At 45.3% G+C, this 26,888-nt stretch overlaps 1 protein-coding gene across 1 annotated transcript in view; it reads right to left on the minus strand.

Annotated features, from left to right (window-relative positions):
• Positions 1 to 25,001, minus strand: part of TRIM2 (tripartite motif containing 2) — a 123,420-nt gene extending 98,419 nt beyond the window's left edge. The window contains exon 1 of the mRNA XM_037495595.2: positions 24,836 to 25,001. The gene's annotated coding sequence lies outside the window, so the exon portion shown is untranslated. The remainder of the gene's footprint in view (positions 1 to 24,835) is intronic.
• Between the last annotated feature and the right edge of the window lie 1,887 nt (positions 25,002 to 26,888).

Raw genomic sequence — 26,888 nt, forward strand, 5'->3', positions numbered from 1 at the left:
GTGAATTCTCTCACCCTCCCGCGCCTCTGACTGTACCCAGTGCTTGTATAAATACATAAATAAATCTTTTTAAAAAATTAACTAAATATGAATAAAATTAATTAAAATTTTATCATTACCCATGTTCATAGCAGCATTATTTGTGGCTGCCAAAATATGGAACCAAGTAATTTCCCTCCAGATAAAAGGACAAATTGTGTTACGTGTAGCTAACGGAATAGTATTTAATCGTAGAAAGGAAAGAAATAATGATGTATTATACAACAACATGGACAAACCTCAAAAACATGCTAAAATTAAAGCAACTAGACACAAATGGTCACATATTAAATGATTCCATTTTTATGAAATACCCAGAATAGATAAACCCACAGAGACAGAATGTAGATTGGTGGTTGGTAGGGCTTGGGAGCCGAAACTGCTTGATGGATACAGAGCTTTACTTTGGAACTAAAGAGAACTAGTGGTTGTACCACTCTGCAAGTGTACTCCCTGCCACTGAATTGCTCACTTAAAAATGGTCAACCTGGGCCTCCCGTGGTGGCGCAGGTGGTTGAGCGCCACACTGTGAAGCTGTCCGCAGCCTCTGCAGCGCAGGTTCAATACCAGCCAGCCGGCGAGGGTCCCACATGGCGCAGCAGACCTCTCCTGTCTTGCCCGCTGGTCCCCTCAGCAGTGTATCTCGTCAGTCTGTCTGTTCTGTTCCCTGCTCTGTCTCTGGTGAGTCCTCTCACCTTCCCATGCATCTGGCCTATACCCGGGTTCTTGTACAATATAAATAAATAAATCTTTTTAAAAAAGTCAACCTTTTTTTTTTTATTTTTTTTTTATTTTTTTTTATTTTTTTAAAGATTTATTTATTTATTTATTTATACATGCACTGGGTACAGCCAGAAGCACGGGAGGGTGAGAGAATTCACCAGAGCCAGAGCGGGGAGCAGAGCAGGCAGAAGGACCAAAGTAGGAGAGGCGGGGAGCAGCGGGCGGCAGGAGAGGTCTGCGCACCATGTGGGACCCTCCTCCGGTGGCCGGGGAGCGGCCGGGGATTGAACCAGCGCTGCAGAGGCTGCGGGCAGCTTCGCAACCCAGCGCTCAACTGCTGCGCCGCCGGGGAGGCCCCTCAACCTTTTTTTTTTAAACTGGCATTTTCTGGGTTCAACTTGAACATCCTTTGAAAGAGCATATCACAAGTTTACTGATAATTTTTTTAGAAGTAGATTTATGCAATCAATCCATTCGTTTGGCCATTCACCCATTCATTCAATAGTTACATATTCTTCAGAGCTATTAAGCTTTAGAGAGCTGGGACGGCTGTGTCCTCGGAGACTCACCAGCGCCCTCTATCCAGGTGAGAAAGAATAGGACCGTCTACTGGTGAAAGCTAAGGCCGGCAGGGTGAGTGAGTGAATATAAGTAGTTGCTGCATCAAGGCCACTCATGCTTGATCTCACTATCAAAATCACTTAGAGTGGTGGGAGCAAGAATTATTATTCCCCCTTTACAGACACAGAAAGAGAATCAGAGAGTAACTAACTTCACAAAGTCACCAACCAAGAAAGCCAGGTCCTTTGCTTCCCAGTGCAAAAGGAAAAAATAAATAAACTACCAAAATATATTAACAAGCACTTTGGATATCAGAAAGAGCAGTGGAGGGGCCTCCCTGGTGGTACAGCGGTTAGGACACAACTGATGAAGCTGTCCGCAACCACTGCAGCACGAGTTCCATCCCCAGCCGAACAGGGAGCAACCCACATGGCGCAGCAGACCTCTCCTGACTCACTCGCTGCTCCCCTCAGCAGTGTATTTCAGTCAGTCTGCCTGTTCTGCTCCCCACTCTGTCTCTGGTGAATCCTCTCACCCATCTCTGGCCTGTACCCCAGCTCTTGCATGCATAAATAAATCTTAAAAAAAAAAAGAGTGCACAGTGGAGCTCTCTTTCTAGTACAATGAATACATTAGAAACAGGGAAAGAACAAAGCCAATAATCACTTTCATTTTGAGAAAACAACCATGAAACTTTAGAAATTAGTAGTTTTCTAAGAAATAGGACCAGACACCCTCATTTTTTCAGATGGGAAATCTAATGCCTGCAAAATTAAGTGACTTGCCCAGAGTTAAACAGCGAGTAGCAGCAGAACCAAGGTCAGAATTCAATTCTCCTAACTCTAGCCCAGGCTTCTTTCCAGCACGCCACATGCACACACAATTCAGAAACTGATCCCAGGTTAATCTTTTACTAAGTAGAAGTCAAGTTCCTACCTTGCCACAGTAGACATAATTTCTACTCTATAACCTCTCAAGTGTAATGACCTACAGAATGTCTGACATTCTCAATAGGTTTACCATTTCTTTCATCATACATTTTGTTAAAAAACCAATAAGGGAGCAAGAGATTCATAAGCTATAATCAGAGAAGGCCAATATTTGAACTCTGTTCATTTTAACACAGGTAAACCTCTTAGAAGATTGAAACAGGATATGAATTGAGACTAAGGAGGAGGAGACGGTGGCTTTAAGAACACAGAAAGAAGACTCTGCTAGGAATTTCATCAAGAAAAGGCAGCTACATGGGACTGAGCTCTCTGACAAAGCTGTTCCACACAGGCCTGAGGCCTTTATCTTTCCTGACCATACTCCTTGGCATTGGATTATTTGTTATTAACAATAATACACAAAATAATTACAGAGGCAGATGCATATTCTTTTAAAAGATGGGGAGATGATGTCACTACTTTCTAAATTTCAAGCCATTAGATTATGCAATTCAGAAAATTACTATGTGTCTTTTGAGGATGCTCATCATCCAATTAAACTCTTACCCTTGATTCAAAACAGCCACCTCTTAGTCACCCACCTCTTGGCAACCTGAAGCTTCAATTACCCATCGCAGAGTCTAACCCAGCCCTTCTAAAGAGTTGAAGTCCCAATTAACTGACTTAGTTCAACATCCCACAATACCCTCATTATCAACATACAAAACGCTGTACTAAAGGGAAAATATTAAACTGTCTACTGGTACTTTTAAAAATAATATAGACATAATTGTCATATGGACGGTTGTATAATAATAGAGTTAATGGAACTGAGTAGTTACAATACAGATCCCATGGAAAATACGTAGATGAATGATCACAGCCACCAGGTCTTCTCGGATGATTCTGGAAACTATATATTTCTAAACCTGAGTTATATATTTTTGGATTCTTCCTTTCTTAAAGAAAACAAAAGGGTCTAGAAAGCCTGTCTGAATAAAGAGGAGAAACTGAAGATTTCAGGGACACTGGAGAACCTTTTAGAGAAAGGATTTCTTGACTTTGACAAGTCTTTTGATTTCTTCTGCTTAGCCGTTTCATGATGTATTTTAAATTATGGGTAAAAAACCCACTCATTCTTAGGTCCCAACTTGATAAAGAGTTGAAAAGTTCTAAACATATTCTATTCAATATTCATCATCCTCAAATGCATTTATTCCTTGTAGATGGGGTAATTTATAGCTTACTATACAGACGTTCCTTATTTATTATCCTGTATGAATACTTTGTACTTCACTGAGAGATGGAAGAACTTAAAGTCAGGTTTTATATGAAGTTGAGTCATGAAGAGGACTCTGCCAACCACGGTTAACTGTGTATTTTGGAATAAATTTTTATTTTGCCAACCATCCTCATGAACTTTTACAAGCCTCCTGCAGCAGTCTGCCCTGTTCTCAATGATCCAGCACCCACATTTGCAAAGTGATGCCTAAAGTCAAGTTGTTGCCATGGAAAAGGGCAGCTGGTTGACTTTCACAGTGGGTTAAGCAATGGCCTCGAGACCATTTGCACATCATCTCCCAGTCCACCCAGCTAACCCATGGCAAGCTTTGACACACCAAAAGGTTTTGAGTTAATTGGTGAAGGAGGGGATTTGCTAAAAATCGAATTGAGAATTAATGCTAGGATGTATAGTAAAGGGCGATTCTAGATCTAAGAGCAATACAATGTTTTCACCAATAACCCAAATGTTGGAAGAAAATACATTAACTTTGAAGAAGCTACAAATTGAGTCACCCCTTTAGAAGTGGGAACAAGCTTAGTGCTGGTGATAATAATACAATGTAACATCTGCACTGTTCTATGAGCACTGGCACATATTAACTCAGGTGCTCCATCCAGCCAACCCCAGTAGCTACTCACAGTGATTGCACAGATGAGGAAACTGAGGCTTTGAAAAGTTAATGGCCATCCATCTAGAAAGTAGTGTCAAATATCAAGAGAAAAAAGTTCTACCTGGATTAATTCAGAAAAGGAAAAATAGCAGCATAAAATATGGCATAGAACTAAGGATAACAAGGAATGAAAATACCTAGGGGGGCTGCATTAGTTGGCGTGAGCTGCCATTAGACATGAATATGAGCTCACACCAGCAGAATTGTGTTCTCTCGCGGTTCTGGAGGACAGAAGTCTGAACATCAGGTATTGGCAAGATTGGTTCCCTTTGGGAGTCCCCCCCCCCTCCAGAAAATCTGTTCTATGCCTTTCTTCTAGCTTCTGGTGGCTGCTAGCAATTCTTGGCATCCTTGGCTTGTAGCGGCATCACCCCAATCTCTGCCTCCTCCTTCACATGGCTTTCCCCCCGGGTCTCTGTGTTCTTTCAAGTCTCTTATGATCTCATTTTGAGATTCTTACTTTAATTATATCTGCAAAGACTCTTTTTCCAAATCAGTCTCCATCTGCTTAAACTGCTGACCCAACACCTGCCATTTGCTCCTGAATCCTGAGCTGAGTGCAGGGCCCCTGTGGACTGCAGCAGGAGGCTTCAGGCTGCAGCAGGAGGCTCCAGGGGCTTCAGACTCCCTGAAGTGCCTGCACTTCTCTCCACATGACCTGGCCCCAAGCACCTCTGCTCTCACTTGCAAGGCCCTCTTTATTTCTTTTGCCACTTCCAAGTCTTCCACTTCACCTCCTACACTTGGAAGTGACCCACTGCCTCCCAAAATCCGTGCTCCATTCACCTTGCCCAGAAAGCATTCTATGCTTGGCCCCAGCCCAAATCTGCCCAATCTTGTGTTTCTGCCAAATATCTTTCAGTTATTTAATAAAGGGAAGGAGTATGGTCATGTTTGAAAGCACAGATGCTGGGACAGGCTGCCTCATACCAGCTGAGATTCGGCGCTGTGCCTCTGTCTCTTATCCACAAAGTGGGGACAACACTTTTACCCTGTCTGGCCGCTGGGCAATGCACTGGAGATAGGTCGAGAGAGTTTAAAACAATGTTCGGTGCAAGGTGAGCACTATGCACATTGCCCTCAAAACAGAAGAAAACAAATGTTCCAGTGCTTTTCCTCACCACGAAGAATTCTCCTTGTATTCACAGAGATGTTCATTTAAAGATTCTTTCTTTTTTAAAAAAAAGATTTATTATTTATACATACAGGAATTGGGGCACAGGCCAGAGTCGTGGGGGGTGAGAGGATTCACCAGAGACAGAGTGGGGAACAGAACAGGCAGACAGACCGAAATACACTGCTGAGGGGAGCAGCGGGTGAGTCCGGAGAGGTCTGCTGCGCCATGTGTGTAGCTCCCTGGCCAGGGATCACACTCGTGTTGGCAGAGGCTGCAGATAGCTTCACAGGTTGTGTCTTAACCCCTTGCACCACCAGGGAGGCCCTAAAGATTATTTCTTGAGGTTCTCTCTGTACCAGGAACTCTTCTAAGAACTGGAGAATAGAGCAGTGAACAGAACATACACACATGCATCCTACTGGGCGAGGTGGCAACACACATACTGACAACTGAAAACATAGACCGAGTTTGTGCAGTGACATGGGGAAAGAGAAAGCAGCCTAGAAGGAGATGGGGGATTTCTGAGGGTGGGTTTGGGTGGGCTGGGCTGCACACAGAGAAGGTGGCGCCTGAGAGAAGGTCTGCGTAGCCCAGGGAGTCTGCCGAGGAGCTGTCAGGGGGAAGAACATCCTTGGCCATAGAAATAACAGCTGTAAAGGCCTGCAGGGCCCGACACCTAGTGCTCACTGGACTGGCTGACCACAGTGGATGTGACTGTGGGCACAATATGCAGAACTTATATCAATTTTACTTGCTCTTAAGAACCTCTTAACATGGATGTTTACCTCTTTACCTGGATATCCTGCCCAGCTCCACCCCCAGTGTTTAGAGATTGATACTTTGTGAATTTAAAGCCTCAATACTTTTTACTTATTAAAATTTTTTATTGAAGTAACATTGCATGTTTCATGTGTGCATCACTGAGAAGCAACATGTGTGTAGCTGACATTAAGCTCATCACTAAACGTTCAATTCTGTCCTTGGTACCATTGTCTCCTTTGTCTGATTTTGCCCACATTCCTCCCCCTGCCCTTCTGGGAGCCACTAATTGGTCTTAAGAATTCAAAAGTTTACTTTTCTTTTATTTACTTGGCCTGTTTGCTTTCTCTATATACCACTGTTAAAAATAGGAGGAGCAAGCTCAAAATACTGTTCTTCATGGAGGACCCCACCCAGATTTAATAGGTTTGCAGTTTCAATCTCTTCCAAAAGTCTACTCCTCAACCAATCAATCTGGAGTTTCCTAATCAGCACCAGTGAGGTCATCTGCAATGATAAGACTCCCCTGCTTTCCTGGACGGAAGGTGACTACCTGAAATAATCTTTTCTTTTGCTAATAACCTTGTCCCACCCTCTTTCTGTCTATAGATACCTTCCATTTTGCCTAACCCCGTGCACACAGATGCTGCCTGATCCATGGATCATTTAATAGTCTTTGTCTGGCTGTGTATTACCCTCTAGGACCATCCATGTTATTGTAAATGGTCATATTTAATCTTTTTTAATATACAGCTGAGTAGTATTCCACTGTGTGTGTGTGTCAGTGTATAATTTACATGTTCTTTAACCTTCATCTGTCAGTGGGCACTTAGATTGTTTCCAACTGTTGGTTATTGTAAATAATGCAGTGAACATGAGAGTGCACATCTCTCTCTGAATTAATATTTCCATATTTTTCAGGTAAATTCTGAAAGTGGGATAAATGGTTCATATGAAATGTTTGCTTATAATTTTTGAGTGATCCCCATACTACTTTCCGTAATGGTTACACCAATTTACATCCCCACTAGCAGTCAATACTTTTTAGATAACGGATACAATGCTGGTTACAATAGAGTCTAAATGAAGTGACTCACCCTTGAGACCCTGTGCTGAGACCAAGACCTTGGAGGTAGGGTGCTGGGGGAGGACTGGGCACAAGGAATTACCCTCAGGCTTCACTGTAAGCCTGACCAATTACATCTGGGCTGAGCATCTAAAAGGGGATTTGGAGATAGTTGAGGGGCTTAGCAGAGAGTAATCATGGTAAGAGGATGGAAAAATAAATCCAGATGGGACACCTTAGGAGTTGAGCATGGAGTTACTCATTTCCTCTGAGAAACAAATGAACAGGTTTAATTTACAGCATGAAAATGTCAAGATGACTGTAAAAATTAATTGATAAAGAGCTTCCTTCTAGGAAGGCTAGCTGAATATTGTGAATTGTTTGGCTCCTAGTCTCTGATGTTATTTAAATGAAGGAGGATATGAAAAAACTATTTTTTTCACCTATAAGTTTTGACCTTATCATTTGGATTTGTTTTTAGAACTCTGTCATCATGAAGCAAATTGTTTTATAAAAGAAACAAGAAAGAAATGTTTAGCTACCATCTCCCTCATATTTTGGCCAATAACAGAAAATCTAAGTACACATACTTCAAGCATAGCTCCCTGGATTTCTGCACCATCCCTGGGATGCCGAATCTCTAGTGCAACTGAGCAATTCTGATTGAAAAATTTTAAACTTAAAGATATCCATGTTCCTCATTAATGTGCTGGAGATACCCACATGGAGGTGGTCCAGTTGACAGTGTTTTCTCCTTCTCTTGGCTGTTCTGGGACACAGGAATGACCCCTGAGGAGGCTGGCATTTTTCTGCCTGTGGATGGAATGTCAGGCAGAGCCTGAGCTTGAATTTTTAATATCTTTTTGTTTGCAAAAAACAGCCTTTACTATTTTATGGCAATACGAGATTTAGAAATTAGAATACAAAAAGGGGATTCTATTGGAATTGATTGCTTTTTCTGATCTATCATCAACATTCTTTTTGGGTGCCTGACAATACATGCCCTCCTTAGTTCAGCAAAGCTTGTTTTTTCTCACTCATTCCCTTCTGGTCATCCCTTAATGTCCAGAAGAGGAGGCTCTTTTTGATATGAAGAGAGATACATGGCAGACAGGGTGAGGTTCCAGTTCAGTCAGAGAACAGGAGAACGGCCTCATGGGAGCTGTGCTACCCTTTTGGGACTTGGCAGCCAGAACAATACCTGAAAAGCAGCCCTCAAGTGCAATGTCTTAGGTTCTGTAACCCTAGAAGGTTCTGCACTTGGCTGTCTCTTGAGGCCCAACAGGAGTTCTTTCCTTAGTGACCAAACATGAGAACGAGGTCCTCGCCACTCCTTTTACAGATTTACTGTAGATGAAATAGTTCAAACTTTCTGTTCACCTGACATTTAAGCAATATGTCCTAGAAGGCCTCTTTAGTCCTCTATAGTTTTTCTGTTTTTTTTAAAAAAAGCAAGAAATTCTGCTAGCACTCTGATCCCATCTTTAATCTCCAGCTGGAGTTAGCTCAGTGAATCACAGAATGATACATTGTTGGATGTAACCTAAGCGGTCATTACCTCATAGAAAAGAAAACTATAACCCAAGTAATGAAGTGCCCCAGTTCCCACCACTCAGACTAGACTCCTGACACCCCTCAGGCTCTCGTGGTATTTGTGCTGACACCCAGAGCAAGCCTTATTATTTACTAATTCATTCATTCATTCATTCATCAAACCTTTATTATGTTCAATGTGGGAGACACAGCAGCCAACAGGCTCCGAGGGGAAATCAGGCAATAAATAAGATCACAGTCTGGGGCAGCAGCTCTGCAGGTGACCAGATTTGGGGTAATGGGACAGAAAAGGCATCTTGAAAAGGTGAGGGCAGAGCATCCCGAGAGTGGAGGGCAGGAACAGCCCCAGGGAGGGAAGCACTTACAAGAATGAGGAACAAAAGGGAGGCTGGTGGGGCTGGAGGACAGTAACCATCACTATAATAAACTCAAGAATTGAAATATTTTGAAACACCTGATGCATTTGGGAAGAAATCCATAAAATCATAAAATAAACCATTTTACATTAAATGCACCCCCAATACTGTCAACAAACCCTTGTCCATATTGCAGGCAGGCACTGTGTTCCCTGCTTTGATTTTCACGTATTAGCTCACTCATGCCTAATCACCATCCAGTGGGGCACTTACTACTTATTGATGAGAAACGGGAGCCACACGCACACCACCCGAGGTCACACAGCTGAGAAAGGGCAGAGGGACAGATCCACGCACTTGGGACCACACTCAGCCTGGACATGAAACTGCCTCTGGACATGAAACTGTCCCCTTTTTCTCTAAGCAAGGCCAATCCGTGGGCAGCTACACCAAGCAGCCTTCCTTGAGCTCTGGTCTCTTCACTGCCAATTCCAAGTTTAATGATCTCAAAGAACAGCTAGTGTCTGCAGAGTCAGTGCTTTCTGCCTGCGACCTCAAGCGGCTCCTCCTCAGCACCTATCCCCCCCCTTTTTGGCTTCACTGCTGATCGGACCAAAGGATTTTCTGCCTCACCTCCTTCTACCACCTACTAGCTCTCCTTCTTTTTTTTCCCTCCTCCTTTTTTAATTCAAAGGCTAGTGAGCCCCAATGATCAGGCCATTCACTCAGCATGTAGTTTTGCTATGCAGTGGATTGAAATGTTCTATCCACATCGCAGCTGCAGGAACAGTCACAGCACATGTGTGCAATCTGCTTTGCAAATGCAGATACGTAGATACCACTGCAAAGAAGCAGACCTCGCTCATGCAAAGTACCACGTGGTACAGGAAATGTTCAAGTTCACATCCACCCAAGCTAGCCTGGACAGACACCATGCACGGGCCTTCAGAAATCAAAAATTCAAAAGCATTCAATTACAAACAATCTGGAGGACTGGAGCAATATTTCATAAAGTTGGTGCTTTTGTCAGCATTACTGTGAAGGATCACAAGGAACCTTCATCAATATTAACATCTTTACAAATGTCATGGGTTAGGCATATCAGATGCTATGGGTTAGGAATATCAAATTCCCTAGAAATACATATATACTATACCTACACCATACACACACATACACATTTGCATACATCTATAAAACCTTGATTACACGAGAACAATGCTACCTCAAAAAATCAAGTGAAATTAAATATTCATATACAAGGTATAGGATTCATATACAAGGTAAAAGATGGTATAAGATGGTAATAAGCAGGGCATGTCACACAGTTTTTCTATGAATAATTTGATGACTAAAACCGTTACCTCCCAGATAACAAATACAGGGATAATTAAATAAAGCAAGATATGTTAAATCTATTCAGTGAAGCATGGTGTGTGAGTCTAAGCAGATAATTCATTCCAGATCTTTCAAAATCTGCCTGAAATATTGATCCCAACTGTGTTATGAATCAGCAACCTCTGTTCATTATATATTTCTTAAAGAGAGAGAATTGCCTCCACTACTGTAGAATTTCTATCAAATGAAAGTCTCTGAAAGAATTTTGAATACATGGTAGATTAGACCTATAAAAATCAGCATGCCGAGAAAACATTTTAAAGATCTTTCAATAATGCAATTAAATCAACCACTCATATACTACGCTTTCTAATTTAAGAAATATTTTCTATCCTTAAGACTAGTCATGAGTTGGATATGAGAAAATGGAAATTAACATTCTGAGTTGTTTTAGAATAAAGTCTCTATAGCTTTAATCTCAATCAATCACGATCATCCAGGATATATATTATTAAGGTCATTTTCCTCTAACTCCGAGCTCCCACTCCACCTGACTCTTGTCACTTTGTAGCTATATTCCTTTTTTCTAGTTTCAAAAGCAATAAATACTAGTCACAGAAATTCAATGGTCATCTATAATCCTACCACACAGAAATGATTACTTAACAATTTAGCATCAAATGCTTTTGCAGACATACTATTAAAACAGTACCTGTCTGCTGTCTTATAGGTATAGTATGGATTTATGTAACCAGTTCCCTAATGTGGGTAAATTAATAACATAAGCAAATGGGAAAAATACACATTTGAAATATTTCACTATTTTAAATGGTTTTCTTTACCTATAAGTCACGGCTATTAGTTCCTGTTTTTTTTGTTTTTTTTTTTTAATCAACATATATAAAACAAGAATTAGGCAAATGACAAGGAAATTGCATTGGCAAGCACCTATTTTTATATCTCATTTTAGTCTAACACATATTTCGTCATTTTCTACACTTCAAAGACAGAAACTCTGCAGAGGAGAAACTCTGGGTGGAGGGACATAGGCTACTTTCAATGACCCCCACTTGCTCAGGTCCTCATCTGGGGGACAGAAGCCCAGACCTGTCTCTTTCCCTTAAATTGCGTTGTTTGACAGAGACTGCCTGCCCCTTCCCTCTTCGGTGCTCCTCTTCATCCTGCTCCTGTGGGAGGTGTGGGGGTCCCTGCACCCCAAGTTTTATACTTATCCTAGAGGCAAAGAAAATCCAAGAGCTGAGAATAGTCCTTGCAATTTCTAAGTCTGTGGTGAAGGAAAACAAATGATGCTAAGGGTACTAAGACTTCAAAATAAACATTGTTGCTTTGCAAATTTTCTGGTCAGCTTTTGATCATGTTGTAAACACAAAATTTTCATTCAGGACTTCTTTCCATGTTTCAATCTGCCATTGCCTCATACTCACGTCATGGTATATTTTTCAATGGGCTATTTGTTTAGACATTTTTCCCCTTTTCTTTTGGCCAAATGTGTGAACAATGAAATTACTTCAGCAGGAAACTCCATACCATCTTTCTAGAAAGATCATGCGTGCAACTGTATTCCTTTGTGCTTTCACTTGTGTGTTATAAAAAGAAAGCATTTTTAAAATATAAAATAGGTTCAAGAGAAGTAAAATGCAACATGAGCTTTCCTCTCTGGACATTGTACTACCCCTCAGCACTCAGGACTTGCCGAGAGTAGGGCTGAGGGACCTTGACTGATAGCTAGTGAATTAGAAGAGCTAGGATTTGAACCCAACATTCTGACCACAGAGCCCACATTCTTGATATTCCTATGTGGCTGATTCCATACCACATACCCAGCTCTGTGGTTAAGTAAAGAGTTAAAATACTGAACAGCTTCCACTCAAGAGGAGCAAAGTAATTTGAAGTCATGACAGACTCCACAGAGCTAGAAGCTCACTTGCAGATCATCCCTACAAAGAAGGTCCACAGGCACACTCTGACCCAGATGTAAGTCCCCTCTTACGTGGGTGCCAAGTATCACCAGACAGCAACAAACAGAGCAAGGAACTCAGGGGCCACTGAAACAATACAGGGGAGAAAAAAAGGTTTTAGAATTCCACTGTTTAATACTCAGAGGGAAAAAAAAAGGTGTTCAATCTAGGAAATGACAGGATATTTTATTTTTTAAAAAGATTTATTTGTTTATGCATATAAGAGCTGGGGTACAGTTCTTGTACTCCAGAGATGTGGGCATGAGAGGATTCACCAGAGACAGAGTGGGGAACAGAACAGGCAGATTGACCGAAATACACTGCTGAGGGGAACAGCAGGTGAGTCAGGAGAGGTCTGCTGTGCCATGTGGGTAGCTCCCTGTCCAGGGATGGAACTAGTGCTGCAGAGGCTGTGGACAGCTTCACAGGTTGCATCTTAACTCCTTGCACCACCAGGGAGGCCCATGACAGGATATTTTTAAAAAATAAAACACCAGGAAGGACATGGTAGGAATTAAGATTCTGAAAATAAAAGCTAAGCTAGAGACCAGGGCAAGAAGAGTTTTCATTGTTCTTGCCAGTGTTCTCTTTCGAAATTTTGAACTATGTAAATATAATTAAAAGTTTAAAATTCAAATAATCCTACGAGAACTAATTTTCAGTAAGAATCTCACTCAAGTGTACAAATAAACTTGGTCAGGTGATAGAAACTTTGCTACCATAAGAAATTTGTACAACGCTGAGTGAACAAAATGCTATGTCCTTGATAACAATTTCTTCCTATCACATTTTGCCTAAAAATATACAGCATAGAGGGAATTTCTATGTGAATAACAAAAATACATTCATCTTCAGTTACAAAGCAGAGACACATTTCTTCACCTTCTTTTCTCTGTAGCACATGCTTTAAGTTGTAGATTTACAAAATTGATCCTAGAATATATGACATGCATTGTGATTTGGAGAATCAATAATCTACAAATTTCAGAAACACAGTAACCACCTAATTGCATTAAATGAACTAAACAAAGCAGTTTAGTTCTGGACACTTAATGGGTTATAGTACACTTGGGTACATAACTTGGATATATTTTTTTCCATAAGTTCTTCAAATAACTGGGTTCTTACAAGTTTTAGGATTCCACCTCTAAAAAAAATCTTACCCTTTAGACAATCACTCTTTGTCCCTCAGTTTTGGAGAGTATGGAATATGTCTCAACCCCTTTCCTTAATTCTGTTGACCCAGGTGTGACAGATCACTTGGGAGACAACTAGCTAAGGCAGCCCCAGGAGGGACACCATGGCTGGAGCTGTCTCACTGGGAAGATGTTATGCTAATAACAAGTCAAAAGATGGCTTAGTCACAAGGGTCATTCTAACTAGAGCCTACAGTGACAGGGACCACTTGCTCCTCCACAGTCCAGAAACCACCATTTCACATGCCCCAGCTCACCATGGGGGTTTATTTCATGTGTTCACTTGATTGGGTCACCAATTCCTTGTAACACACACACACACACACACACAACTACATAAGTAAATATCCTACCAGTCTGTTTCTTTGGAAAACTATACTTATCCAAACAAATATTTCTTTAACAAGGACTATATGCCAAGCAGTAAGTGTGGGGCCAAGATAAAGAGAGTTCAAACTAGTCTCTCCCCTTGAAGATTTAAGAATTTGCGATAATGTTGGCAACAAGGAATTTCTCCTAAGAGTAGAAGTTGGCCAAGTTGCCTGCGCACAGACCGTGCACATGAATTTCACTTAGGAGAGTGAGGCTTCATCAGGCTAATTCATGATTAGAACCTGACCAAGTTTTTTCCAGTCTTGCTTTACCTGTTTTTGTTTTTGTTTTTCTCCCTAGAGCATGAAGGTTCCAGTGAAATACAACTTTCTACTCCCTAATCATAAATCAGTTGCAGAGGACACAGTGGATTTATTTGCTGGTGTCCCACGGGTGGGTGTCTCAGACATCATTTCCACTTGGAATATTGCCCAGCAGTCAGCCATGTAGGAAATGTGTTGCACCTGCTTTACAGAGGCTGTCTTGGGTGACCCAGATGGTACAAGGAAAACTACCAAGTGCACTGGTCTTGTCTATGAGAGTTCTTTGAGCTTGGCTGTTCACTCATTAGGGATCTCTCATGGAACCCAAAATGGGGATGGGATATTCTGAGGGTTCTGCTGTCATTGTATTGCATGTAAGGGCATCTTGGAAAGAGCGATGACTTTAAAGTCAGAGATCTGGGCCTCCGTGGTGGCACAAAGGTTAAGATGCAACCTATGAAGCTGTCAACAGCCACTGCAGCACAAGTTCGAGCCCATATGGCGCAGCAGACCTCTCTCGACTCACCTGCTGCTCCCCTTAGCAGTATACTTCAGCCGATCTGCCTATTCTGCCCCCTACTCTGTCTCTGGTGAATCCTCTCACCCCCCACACCTCTGGCCTATACCCCAGTTCTTGTATGCATAAATAAATAAATCTTTAAAAAAAAATAAAGTCAGAGATCTGAGTCAAACTCGCATACCTGCTTAATAGTTGGCAGCCTTGGGGACTGACTGACACCAAGTTTCTGAGCTCTGATGCTCTCACCTCCAAATGATAACAATACCTTGTCACAAGATTCCTTTTAGGACTGACTGTCATCATGCAGGCACAATGACAAGAGCCTTGTCTGCCACATGCTCCATCAACAGAGGTGACTTTTTCACATGGAGTGTTGGTGTCTCTTTGATCCATGTCTGTGCTTGTAAAAGCAGTAGGGGGTGGTTACAAACATTTGTTTCTGTAAAAAGGATTACTGTCCCCATTTCAAAATTTTGTATTGAGCTCTTAGAACAAAGGACCTATTTTAGTTCCAAGTACAACACAATCTTTGTTACCCAGAATACTAGAAGATGGTGGTTATACGGATGCCCAAAGACTGGTGAATGGAGAGTTACCCCACACTGACAAGATGGCTGTGCCTGGACTCCCCTCCCTCCTGGGGAAACACAGGTGTGGAGGAAAGAACAGAAAATGGAAGGTATTTGTGAAGCAGAGAACTACACCCTCCCCTCTTAAAATGACGCCCGGAAAACAACCATCTTCTGAAAATCTGCATACTAACTCACAAGATGACTTTGTTCACTTTGGGGAGGAGAAGGAGACCAGTGACTTGTGCTGGACTATTTCAGAAATGCTTATTCCTAGAACCCAAGTGAGGGGGTGTCAGATGACACAGCAGACTCAGTGATCATGTTTAACAGAGACCAACTCAAAGGGATTAAGATAAGGAAGGGGCCTCCCCGGTGGCGCAGCGGTTGAGCACTGGGTTGCGAAGCTGCCCACAGCCTCTGCAGTGCTGGTTCGATCCCCGGGTGCTCCCCGGCCACCAGAGGAGGGTCCCACATGGCGCGCAGACCTCTCCTGCCGCCCGCTGCTCCCCTCAGCAGTGTCCTTCGGTCCTTCTGCCTGCTCTGCTCCCCGCTCTGGCTCTGGTGAATTCTCTCACCCTCCCGCGCTTCTGACTGTACCCAGTGCTTGTATAAATAAATAAATAAATAAATAAATAAATCTTAAAAAAAAAAAAAAGATAAGGAAGGAGGGGAAAAGCGGGCAAAGCCTTTCCAAAATATTTCCCTGCAAAGGGTCATAAAAAGATGTTACAAACACGCAGTGTGAAGACTGCAACTGACTCATAGTCTAAAAATTGCACTAATCAGTTCTGGAAAATCATAAATTAAAGATGAGCAATCGGAACACATTGTTTATTGCCAAATCACAAGCACAATACTGTTGTGACTTTTACTTAAAATCATCAACTGTGGGGAAATGTCCGAAAAGAACAACAAATGAGTGGAAATCAGACGACCTGATATATTCAGCAGAAAGTTTTCCACAGTTCATCTGTGGCGCTGCCTGAAGACCATACAGCAACTTCCTGACAATCCACCTTGGGGGACCATCTCCTCACCTTCAAAGGGGTGAATTTCAATTTCGATTAACTTGCTCAAGAGTGTTAAAAGTTTGAGTGGCAGATAAAAGAGAGAAGAAAATAATCCAAGCAGAGATTCAAATGGTCACATAGGAATTCACAACAGTTCAGTGAGCTTTTTTTATATAATAGGTAAAAAACCGCTTTCACTTCCTTAAAGATTTTACAGTGGCTTGGGAACAAGTTCAAAGTCCTCAAGCTGATATCCCAGACGGGTAGAGCCCCATGTCATGTCTTTGTCTTGATCACACCGCTCATCACAGGTCAATGAGCCACTGAGCCCTTCATATCAGTTCTCTTTGTACTTTAAGCTAACCAGTGCTTGTCCCCCCTAGGGATGAGGAAATGAAGACTCTGCATGGGAAGCAAACTGCTACAGGTCACACACATTTGGGAAACAAATCTCAACTACTGACCCCAGAAAGGTCTCCCCACTATCACAACTGAAATCCACGCTCAGTGTGTGGAGATTTCTGGACCTACTAAACATAGAGCTTCCATATGATCCAGCAATTCCACTCCTAGGTATTTACCCAAAGGACACAGAAACATCAATTCCAAAGAGCACCTGCACCCCTATGTTTATAGCAGCACTGTTTACAATAGCTAAGCTTTGGAAACAACCCAAATGCCCAAAAATAGATGACTGGATCAAGAAGATGTGGTACATATACACCATGGAATATTACTCAGCATTCAAAAAAGATAAACACATGCAATTTGCAGCAACATGGATGGCGCTGGAAGGGATCATGCTCAGCGAAATAAGCCAAAAAGAAAAAGAAAAATACCGGATGGTCTCACTCATAGCAGGAATCTAGAAAACTTAAATAAGGGACCAGGAAAATGAATATAAGAAAGTGAAAATCAAAATCAACAAAAAACTATGAACCAGAGACACTTTTTGGGGGGTGGGGGCGGGAGGGGAAGGATTGGGGTCAGAATGGGCGTTTGCAATTGTATGGGGAATATAAAAATAAAATTTATTATTTAAAAAAAAAAAAAAAAAAGAAATCCACGCTCAGCCAGCCTGTGAGGCACTGCTCAAGCTGTTTGTCTGTAGGCAAAAATGCCTCCACCTTCTCTGCCTACCTTTCCAGTTCCAGAACATTCCTCAAGGCCCTGCAGCCACCAGAGTACCCCATCTACACCCACAAACATCAATGTCCCTCATCCCAGCCTCGCATAGGGCAGACAATCTGTGTCACTTTGTCCCTGCACTGATCAGTCTGGCGCTGCACATAACACCTCTCTCTGTTAAATTCTTCATCTGTTTTTTGTGCATAAATCTTTTTCTAAACATGCTGGCAAGAGCTAATCTTTTTTATTGGTCAGGCATCCTTTGTCAGGGTAGGAGAAACAGGGTAACCATTTCACCAATTTAATTTTAAAATTTCTACTTTTTGTTGCCCACTATGTGTAAGGACACAGTGAAAGGATAATTTACTTTTTGGCCTGCCTCATATGATGATGAGAATAATGTACTTAAAAATAAAATTTCCAATAGAAATGATTTCTAAAAACCAATGACAGTTCATAGCATTTTCATAATTGAGTTCTACTAATATTCTTAATAGTCTCATATAACAATAATCTTTGGTCATTAAGGACAGAGATGAATCGAATAGCCATGATCATTTTTAGCCAAAAGAATAGAATTCCCCCTTAATTAGTTTTTCTATCACCAACACGCAGAAGTTAAAAGAAAAAAAATGGATTGGAATTTTACCTGCCCTCCATTCCCTGGATACACTTAAGAGCTGTTAAGGTGACTTTGTCAGGCCTCCCTGGTGGTGCAGCAGTTGAGCGCTGGGTTGCGAACCTGCCCGCAGCCTCTGCAGCGCCGGTTCGATCCCCAGCCACCGGGCGAGGGTCCCACATGGCATGCAGACCTCTCCTGCCGCCCACTGCTCCCCTCAGCAGTGTACTTTGGTCCTGCTGCTTGTTCTGCTCCCCACTCTGGCTCTGGTGAATTCTCTCACCCTCCGCGCTTCTGACCGTACCCAGTGCTTGTATAAATAAATAAATAAACCTTAAAAAAAAAAAAAAGAGTGACTTTGTCAAAGAGGAAAACTGAAGAGGAAGATTCTAGAATGGAGACACACCAGCATAAACTACCATGAGAAAAAAATATGCAAGCTGTTCATGTAAAACTTGGCAGACAAGCCCATCCACCAGGACTCTCCACAGGCCACCTGCCATTATCAAGCCAGAAAACAGTGAGACCTGACGTGGCAGGGACTGGGCAGTGCAGCCACATAACAACAAGCCTGAGCTACAGTAGGAAGACAGATATGCAGGCTGATGCCAAAGTGTACCCCGCAGCCGGTCCCTGACTAAATGGAGCATGACACAGAAGGATCCTTGGGTGTTGCCATTCCTGGGTCACAGTCCTGAGGCTGCCTGATGGTGAAATGAGGCACTGGCAGGACCTCCCACGGGCCTGGTGGCACCCCACCTTCCTTACATCCTGCCCTCAGAAGCTGGCCCCTGGCTAGCTGCAGAGGCATGGGTTGGAATATGATCTGGAATTGAGGATTCCAGTAAAAGCAGCAGCTTTCCCATGCAGCCCCCAGGTGAGAGGCAGAGGGAGCCAGGGGAGACCCCAAGGCCCTGGCAGCGGGTCGCGAGGCTGATGTGGCTCCTGCTCCTCCAAGAAACGCATTTCCTGGTTGGCAACCAAAATCCAACCAAATACCTGGATCCTGTTCTCTGGGCTGTTTCCTACCTGGACAGTCCTCCCTGCTCCCACAGTGAGAGCGCACCCCTGGATCACAGGTGACCCTGGAGAACCTCGGGACCGGCCAGTGGGCTGGGACGCTGGACTGGAGATGCATGTTTGTGGCTTGGCAAGATTTTCCCGACTCGGAGCAGGGCATGCATCTGTTCAGGTACCAGGTTTGCTGCTTACCCAGAGTCACTGGCAGCCGCTAGAGAAGGCTGAGTTCATCTGCGTACAGTGCCCCCTTGCTCTGCAAAGCGGGGTGAGCAAAGCTGGCTTCTGTGCATTGGCACTGTGGTGAGTGCTGTCTCTGGGCTTTGTCCCCCCACCACATATGTGTGCCCAGGGCCTTGGGAAGGGAGGGAGGCCCCAACCTGGTCTTACAAGCCAGTGTGGGCCACAGCCACAGAGGAGGCCTTCCGGGTACATCACTACTTGCCACAGCATCCAAACAAAATAACAGCGTCCCTCACCCAAAGGGGAGAGGCAGGGAGAAGCCAGCCAAGCCACATTTTTAAGTTGTCTAACATTTTTCTACCTCTAACAAAGGTGTTCTTGTCTGTGGGAAGTGGTGTCGAGTGTCCCTTGGCTGATGGAAACACGCTTTCATTGCTGTGCGGCTTAGGGAAGGCTAGAGGGAAATTTAAGAGATGTGTGAACTGGAAATTTTTAAAAGTCTCATTTGTATGAGGGCTCGGTCAGTGGGAATGTGGATGGGTCCACTCTGTATGGAAAATAGTATGGAATTTCCTCAAGATATTAAAAATAGATCTACCATATGATCCAACAACTCTACTCCTATGTATCTACCCAAATAACACAAAAACACTAGCTGAAAGGGATGCAGGCATGTCTGTGCCCACTGCAGCACTATTTGTAATAGCCAAGCTCTGGAAAACAACCTAGTGGCTAAGGATAGATCAGTGGATAGAGTATTCCACACAGAGGAGCACTACTCGGCTATAAAAAGAGATGGAGTCTTGCCATCCGTGACAAATGCTAGATGATTTCACTCGTATGTGGAAGAAAGAGAAACAAAACACAGGGGGCTCCCTGGTGGCGCAAGGGGTTAGGATGCAACCTATGACGCTGTCCACAGCCACTGCAGCACGAGTTTGATCCCCCACCAGGGAGCTACCCACACGGCGCAGCAGACCTCTCCTGTCTTGCCCGCTGCTCCCCTCAGCAGTGTATTTTGATCAACCTGCCTGTTCTGTACCCCACTCTGTCTCTGGTGAATCTTTTCACCCCCATACTTCTGGCCTGTACCCCCATTCTTGCATGCATAAATAAATAAATCATTAAAAAACAAAAAACCAAAGGAACAGACAAAACGAAACCAAACCAACCCCAGAAATCTGACTGTAAAATTGAGGCTACCAGAGTGGGAGCAGGAAGAGGGCAGGCAGGTAGGGGGATTAGCAGACCATGGTGGAGGACTGGGCTTGGGTAGTGGGTGTGATGTGGTAACCATCTGACGGTGTGCGAGCCTGCATCTCTTAATCACATTCAGCGTTGTAAATCAACATTAGCTCAAAAACAAAAATACAATATTTCTTAAAAATCTCATTTAAACCACTCATGCCTCAGTTTCAGTGCTACTTACATGCTTTTGGCTTTTTGGCCAACCCAAGACACCAGATGGCAACTTCAGGGCAGTGCCCCAGGCTCCCATAGAAAGAATGAATTAAACTTCCTAATCCTCATTCATCCCATCTCCCTGACCATGGGGAGGGAGCAGAGAGCCCCGAGTAGAGGATGTGGGGAGCCAGCAAAGTGGGTCATGCCTGCCTCAGGTCATGATCAGAATCTCCAGGGGCCAGCCTCTTTAACTCGCAGTCAGAGAAGATCAGGAAACTAGAGCATGTTCCTTCTTTCAAATAACCCAGAGAGAGCTATCAAGGAGCAGAGCCTTGGAGAGGACAATGTGGGCCTTCAGCAAGCAGGAGGCCAAGAAATGTCTTTTTCAGTCAAAAAGAAAGCATGGAAAAAACAGAGCTCAAACTAGGAAAGGTCCTGCAGGAACAGCTTGTTTAGCTCCTGTCCCTCCCGGGCAGAAAGGACACAGGTCTATGACTGAGGTTGCCCAACATGGCCTGTGGGTTGGCTTCAGCAGGTGTGTTTTGCTTGGCAAGCACACTATATTGTTAAATGTTTTACTCTTAAGTAGCTGCCAACCTTTAAAAATCTGGAGATTCCATACTAATAAATAAAAAACTAGATTTCCAGATTCCCTTGACAAAGCAGATCTAGCAAAGTTCCTGACATCCATGTGTGGCTCGAAGCTTCCTTCCCAACCCCCGCCAGCCCCTGGGCACTCGGGGACATTTCTGGGCCCTGCCAGCCCCAGCCCCTGCAGCGATGGACTTTGCCACCTGAGCATGATCAGCTTTCTCAACCCAGTGCTTCACCTGGAGAGCTCTGCAAAACAGCCAGACTTGGGGCAGACCAGTTCAGTCAGATTCCGGGCCTGGGGAGGGACCCAGGCCTCGGTCAAGCCCCAGGAGACACTGCCGTGCAGGTGCAGGCGGGCTTGGCACCAGGAAGACAAGACCACAAGCCACGCTGGACAGATGAAAAGTGACCCTTTTCTTGAAGCTCCTCAGGGGGTCATTTTACTCCATCACTATTTCAGGGCTTCATGACATTCTATCCAATCTGGTTTTCTCTTACTCCGTTCTCAGCACCTCACACGGGGGGTGGGGTGGGGGTGGTGGTGGTGGTGTGTGTGTGTGTGTGTGTGCGTGTGTGTGTGGTGTGGCTCCTCTTTCTGCTTCATTAAGTTATTTTGATTGCTCCATTAGGAGCCCCTCCTCCAGTTTCTCCACATTCTTTTTAAAGTACAATGGACAAAATTAGAAACAACACCCTGTCCTTTCTTTAACTAGAATTCAGTAGAAGGATGCATTCTTGTTCCACCCTGTCATACTTAATCTCTCAGAATTACTTTCATTTCTTTTCACAATTTTTGTTTTTTTGACTTATCATCACCTGGTTTCTTTTTTTTTTTTTTTTAAGGAGTGTGAACTTTTTTTTTTTAAGATTTTTTTTTAATTTTTTTTAAGATTTATTTATTTATTTATACAAGCACTGGGTACAGTCAGAAGCGCGGGAGGGTGAGAGAATTCACCAGAGCCAGAACGGGGAGCAGAGCAGGCAGAAGGACCGAAGGACACTGCTGAGGGGAGCAGCGGGGGGGCAGGAGAGGTCTGCGCGTCATGCAGGACCCTCCTCTGGTGGCCGGGGAGCAGCCGGGGATCGAACCTGCGCCGCAGAGGCCGCGGGCAGCTTCGCAACCCAGCGCTAAACCGCTGCGCCACCGGGGAGGCCCAAGATTTATTTATTTTTATACAAGAGCTGGGGTACAGAGTAGAGGCGTGGAGGGTGAGAGGATTCACCTGAGACAGAGCAGGGAACAGAACAGGCAGACTGACCAAATACACTGCTGAGGGGAGCAGTGGGCGAGGCAGGAGAAGTCTGTGTGCCATGTGGGACCCTCGTGGGCTGGCCGGGATCGAACCGGCGCTGCAGAGGCTGCGGACAGCTTCACAGCACTGCATTCAACCTGCTGTGCCACAGGGGAGGCCCCTGGTTTCTTATTAACAAGAAATTCATTTGTAAAAACCAGAAACACCACACTCCCAGATGGAAAAATCTAGATTTGGGGCCAAGTGAAAGCACTGAACATCAAGCTCATTTGGGAGGCAGAAGAGTAACACATTATCCCCATAGAGAAAACCTGATGTGTAAAATCAAAGGGGACACGCACACATGGTAGTACTTTTAGGTTTTTTCTAAACCTGCAAATGAAGTACGTTGTAATCAATACATTCACCTGGTTTTAGGCAATTTCTAAGCAACATTTTAGAACTGCTTTTCTGAGGGTTTCTTTAAACATTTTTTTTCATTGTGTAGACTTTTCCTTTCCTACTTGTGCTCACTGAGACCATCCTCACTGTCAAGTTATAACAGAAAAACTGCTTAGTGGGAGTCAGAACTGGAAGGACAGATGGTCTGAGACTATCGCTGAGGTGTTATTTCCTTATGGCCACTTTACAGATTAGGAAACTGAGGCCTGAGAAGTTTTCACCGCTCATGCATGCATGCACGCAACACCAGATGAGTTCTGGGGGGAAGGTGAGGCCTTCAATGGCCCTCAGCCCTGAGCTGGATGCCGGAGACCGCATCATGAAGCCTGGTTTCAGACACCCAGAAAAGAACTGAGATTGTGTCTCAGTATCACGCTTTCTGGCCTGAACCACACGGGAATGGAGATGCACATGAGACACTGAAAATGCCAATCTGGGGGCAAAAGACACTTCTTGGAAGCCCTAGGAATGAAGAGAAGGTTCTTTCAAAAATATATAAGCCATGGAGAGATCCTCGCATGAAGCCAGCTAGGTGAAATTGAAGATATTGTCCAGAAATAAATACAAAAACGAAGTTGAGCTCTAGCAATTGACTGTGTGTGTGTGTGTGTTTGCACGCGCGCCACACCCCTTCACACTTATACCTTGATACTCTGGGGAGAAAGGAGGGAATTGAGGATTTTTCTTTCTGTTCGGTCTCCCTAAAATGTCTGCCCTGCTAGAACCCAGCTTCCAGGAGCGGAAGGTGTGGATGGAGCGCCCTGGCCTCAGCTGGAACCTGAGGCCGGCGTCTGTGAAAGCCCGGAGGCGCCAACATCCCCAAGGAAGCGCCCCGGGCGGCGCCGCCACACCCCGTTCCTGGGCTCCCCAAGGATGGGGCCGCGGCGGTCACAGCGCAGAGTACAAAGGTCCCTCCCGGGCGTGGAAAGGCCGACCTGATCTCATTCATTGTTTCCAGCCAGCAATAAAATGCAACTTATCCTCTTTCTCCAGAAGAACCCCAGGGATTAGGCTGCTTAGGCCTGAGGTCCTTTTCTTTGTGCATCTGTCCCCAAAGCACTGGACGCTTTCCCAGGCCCCGGGGCGCGCACCTCCCCAAGACAAGGCACCTCCCCACCCCAAGACGAGGCGTGGCGGCGGGTATCGCCGGGCCCCCCAGGCCGGCCCCCTGCGCGCGGGCCGCTCCCCCCGCGGCTGGTGCGTCGCGGCCTCCCCCCCCCCCCACGGCTGGAGGCCCGAGGACCCCGGCCGCCTGCGAGCAGCGCGGAGCCGCCGCTACTCACGTGTGCAAAGGTTTGGGTGAAGAAGGCAGAGAACGCGCGCCGAGAGTCGCGTTGGCGCAGCGCGGGGTGACAGGCAGCTGCCGGCGGGAGCCCCTGTTTTGCAGCAAGCGCGCTCAGAACGCTCCCCGGAGCGGCCAACGCAGCTGCCGGGCTTCGCGACTGTGGCGCGCGCCCCGCCCCGCGGAGACAGCGATGACAGGCCGGGCCGAGGTCCGCGCGCGCGATCGCAGGCACCCCGCGGGCCCCCGCGCCGCGCCGCCGGGGTGGCTGCAGGGACGGAGCAGAGGGAGGCTCAAGTGCCCCCCCAGACCTGGGAATTCTCCAGAAACCTCAGATCTTCCCTGCGCGCTCAGAGCACAAATCCGATCTTTTTTCCCGACGGTATTTGCGCAGCAAAACCAGCGGCGGGCGCCTCTCCAGGTCCCCGAGCCCGCCCCCACGCGCACCGGGGCGCACCCCCAGGACGCGGCCCCCGCCCCGCACACTGGACTCGGGGCGCCGCGGGGATCCGGCCTCGGCCCAGCGCCGGAAGCACCGACCTGCTCCCCTCGCGCTGCAGACGCGCGCGCGACGCTCCCGGGGACGCGGGTCCGCAGAGCCTTACCGTCTGGGGGGGCTCCGCTGCGCTTCCCCGCCGACCCCGACCATCTCCGAAGCGCGGGCAGCTCCTCCAGGGGGGCGGGATTTTATCAAGCTGGGAGGAATTCGTGGTTCTGGTTGGCGAGGACTTATCGCCCCGAAAGCCGCGCGTTGTAAAACACCGGCGATAACCCGGCGGAGCGCGCGACGGACCGGCAGCCCCGCCCCCGACACGCCCCCGACACGCCCCGCCGGCCCCGCGCCCCGCCCCCGCTCGCCCGCGCCCGCCCCGGACACGCCCCGGACACGCCCCCATCCCGGGCCCCGCCCCCATCCCGGGCCCCGCCTCGCCCCCGCCCCGCGCACCTGCCTCCGCGGGGAGTGGTTGCCGTGGAGACCCAGGAGCGCCGGTTCTCGCGTGGACGCGCCGTTACCCTGACAACTGCGGCCAGTGCTGGTCGGTCCGGGAGGGACGGCGAGGGGCCTGTTTCAAATCACAGATTGAAGGAGGTTCGGGAGGGTGGGTGGGAAGAGCGGGCAGGGGTGTCGGGGAATGAGCGGGCCTCGCCCCCCGGGACCGCACTGTCCCCCTCCCCACGACCCAGCGAATTTATACCTGGTTTTAAAATGAATTCATCATTTTCTTAAGCATATTTCTTTTTTTATCTATTCTGCGTAAAATACTAGTTATTTTTTTCAGATTCTAGTGTATTTTATGGTGGAGATCTCCTTTAAAAGATGGATGTGGGGCCTTCCCCGTGGCGCAGCGGGTTGAGAGCAGCGCTGTTGAAACTGTCCGCAGCCTCTGCTGCGCGGGTTCGAGTCCCGGCCGACCGGGGAGATACCCACATGGCGCGGCAGACCTCGCCTGTCTTGCCCGCTGCTCCCCTCAGCAGTGTATTGCGTCAGTCTGCCTGTTCTGCTCCCTGCTCTCTCTGGTGAATTCTCTCACCCTCACGCTCCTCTGGCCTGTACCCCAGTACTTGTATAAATAAAGCTTAAAAAAAGAAAAAAAGATGGACGTGGCAGAGGGGAGGTCTCTTGGGGAAAATACTTGACTCTGGATAATCTCATGCGCAGAAACTGAAGACTTGTTCCGAATGTGATGAGCACGTGGTTACACATGTAAATTCATTATTTCAAGAGAAGGTTTGGGTGGAGCGGAAGGGTAGATGACACAAGCAGCCATACGTGTCAAAGTTTGAGTGTTCATGTGCCATCCTGTTACTTTAGGGTATGGACATATTATGTTAATCAAATCAGAACTAGATACTAAAAAATAAAGTGAAACGAGTTAGTGAACTTTGTGCAAGGCATAACAGGATTGCATGCAAACACACATACTTCATATTGGTTTCTCTTTGCTATAAATTGTATATTTTCTATCTGAGTTATTAAAAGTGGAAAATCAGTGGCATATTTGAATTAATGAGATTTTATTGTACACATTACAAAATGTGATGATTTAATCTCTGAATTGAGATGATATAAAATATAGATATATAATATTTAAATACTAAATATATATACACACATGCATCTCTGTAAAAAAATCATACGTGCATTTCTGTAAGTTTCATCTATCTGTTTTTGTAAAGCAGGTAATAGCTTATGTAAAAGAAAACAGGAAAATTTTGTCATAAAGACTTCTGTCAAGGCAAATCATCTAATTTACAAAAATTTCAAAAGTTCATATTTTGTATCCTGAATCTGCTTTGAAGCACAGAATTTGATAATCCTCTGACACATGTTTATTTGCAAATAAAGAACTCTAAAACAAAAATGTTATGCAGAGCAATAGAATAGAAATTCACTTCTCTCTCCAACTATACTTCAATTTGAGAAGGCAAAAAAGTATTAAGATGATCATCCTCACTTCTAACAAAAATTAAAATGTCAAAGGCTTCCCTGGTGGCGCAAGGGGTTAAGCACAGCACTATGAAACAATCCGCAGCCTCTGCAGCACAAGTTCAGATCCTGGCCCACCAGGGAGCAACCCACATGGCGCAGCAGACCTCTCCTGTCTCACCCTCTGCTCCCCGCAGCTGTGTATTTCAGTTCGTCTGCCTGTTCTGTTC

This window comes from Talpa occidentalis, unplaced genomic scaffold (genome assembly GCF_014898055.3).
Source record: "Talpa occidentalis isolate TD23 unplaced genomic scaffold, MPIMG_talOcc4v2.1 talOcc4.8, whole genome shotgun sequence".
NCBI lineage: Eukaryota > Metazoa > Chordata > Mammalia > Eulipotyphla > Talpidae > Talpa > Talpa occidentalis.